Genomic DNA, 2,486 nt, shown 5'->3' with positions numbered 1-2,486 from the left:
ATTGGACATCTAAGCTCCAGCCCACAATAGCTCAAAATGGAAGAAATCCTTTAGAAAAAAGAAAAAAAAGAAAAGGCATAAGCTCCCGCCCACCAGAGCTCTAAAACAATGCAAATCCTTTAATTTTGCGTGTTAAATTTGTTCATGAAGAATTCAATTGGGTCAATGCATGTCAAGCCTTAAGAAGCAAAACAAAAAGGAAGTGGCTATTCTCACCCGGGGTGTGAATAGAAATACAATCGACCTCTCACTCCGGGTGAGACTTGCCACCGTAGGCTATTCTCACCCGGTGTGAAACAAGACCTGTTTTTCCTAATTTCGGAATACTTTCTATCGATGTGGATGATCAAATGGATAAAGGCAAAGAAAAGATTACGTTATAGCACAAAAGTAAGCTAATTTGATCGACTACAAAGATGCTATGGCTATTCACTTTTCGAATCGAGCCGAACTACGGGGGTCGCCATTTTGTTTTGCCCGGAAGTTCTCGCAAGATCTACTCCTCCCCTCTTCTCTCTCTCTATCTCTTTCTGAATACTGTCTATCGGTGTGGACGATCAAATTGACCAAAACAAAATTTTTAAATGATGTTAAAACACAAAAGTATATTAATTTGGTCGTCTACAAAGATGCTACAGCTATTTAACTTTTCGAATCGATCCGAACTACGCGGGTTGCCATTTTGTTTTGCACGGAAGTTCTCGCGCTACTCCTCTCTCTCTCTCTCTCTCTCCCTCTCTCTCTCTCTCTCTCTCTCTCTCTCTCTCTCTCTCTCTCTCTCTCTCTCTCTCTCTCTCTCTCTCTCTCTCTCTCAGTTTTGTGTTTGTGCATCATTTTGTTTCTGTCTCCCCTTTCTCCCTCACTCGCTGTGCGTTTATATGTGTGTCTGTGCGTGTATATAAGTGTGTATCTCTGTGTGTGGTTGTTTGTGTGTATGTATGTGTGTGTGAGAGAGAGAGTGTGTGTGTGAGAGAGAGAGAGAGAGAGAGAGTGTGTGTGTGTGTGTGTGTGTGTGTGTGTGTGTGTGTGTATGTGTGTGTGTGTGTGTGTGTGTGTTGGGAATCGAGTCAAATAGTTTTCTATTACTATTAGGGTAATTTAATGATTTGTTTATTGTAAAGTGGCTTACTCTAGCCTATTCCATATCGTCATACTTCACATTTTCGTAAAAACACATACGTTCGACACTTTGCACGTTTTTGTTTGTTTTGGTTTTTTTACTGACTTTTAACAGATAAAATCAAGGAGGTTTTTTTGAAACATTTTCAGTGCACTAAACTGTGATCTGCTTATTTCGGGTCCAATACAGCCATTTTTCTTCTTGTGTTATATTTTCATTATAATCAAAAGTCAGCAAACAGCACCACACTCCGAAAAGCGGTAATGTTAGTTATCGTATAATGATTAGACTCTTCGTCGCTGCAAGCAGAAAATGCAAGTTCGATCCCCTAGTGGGGAAGTTATTTTATCCACTTTTCCACCAAGTCTGAGGAGTGCCATGACAGGCAGGGTCGAGCAAACTTTCTCCTGAAATGATCTAAACTGTGTCTCTAGGGGCTTGAAACTATTAGCCTACAGTCAATCAAAATGAAAAGCAACACACCAAAATATAAGATAAACCCAACACAGCATGTTTTCCGTCTATCACTACCGTCTCCTAATAAGTCACAACATTTGACACGTCATCATGATTATTGCATTATAATAATAACAGTAATGAAATGATAATGATATAATCCCAATGATAATACTAACAATAACAATACTATTAACAACACAACAAAAATGATAAAGTAATACGGTTATCATCAATCATGATCATTATCATGATCATCATCATCATCATCATCATCATCATCATCATCATCATCATCATCATCATCATCATCATCATTATCATCATTATCATCATCATCATCATCATGATCATTATCATGATCATCATCATTTGTTATTATTGTCATTATAATTTTTTAAATTATTATTATCATTATTAGTATTGTTATTATTATTATTATTTTTATTATTATTATTATTATTATTATTATTATTATTATTATTATTATTATTATTATTATTATTATTATTATTATTATTATTATTATTATTATTATTATTATTATTGTTATTATTATTATTAATATTGAGCCGTTGGCAAATCAGAATCAAATAAATATAAGGCAGATAATTCCTATGTTGTTGTTATTTTTGGTGGAGAAAATTTAAAAGTAATACGATAAAAAGAAAATGTAATCTTGTCACTCATGGTATTGTGTACATTTTCCTCAGCCCAGTGGCCAGTGAAAGAAGTTCGCCAAAACCTTCACCATGTGGAGAATCTGAATGGGTTGGTCAACAAGTTGTTGAACACAAGCTACTTCTATCTGGGAATGGTAAACACAATGATGATAAAAAACAACAACACATGATTATTGTTATTGGTTCCGCTGCAAACTACTAAAATCACGACGTTTGCTTGGAATAAG

General features: G+C 35.3%; 1 protein-coding gene across 1 annotated transcript in view; it reads right to left on the bottom strand.

The window, feature by feature from the left end:
- The window catches only part of LOC101852983, an 11,284-nt gene that overhangs the window by 7,398 nt on the left and 1,400 nt on the right, over positions 1-2,486 (bottom strand). The gene's annotated exons all lie outside the window — the stretch shown is intronic.

Source organism: Aplysia californica, unplaced genomic scaffold, assembly GCF_000002075.1.
Source record: "Aplysia californica isolate F4 #8 unplaced genomic scaffold, AplCal3.0 scaffold01453, whole genome shotgun sequence".
Lineage (NCBI taxonomy): Eukaryota > Metazoa > Mollusca > Gastropoda > Aplysiida > Aplysiidae > Aplysia > Aplysia californica.
Note: the sequence above shows the minus strand (reverse complement) of the source record. Positions and strands in the feature narration are given on the sequence as shown.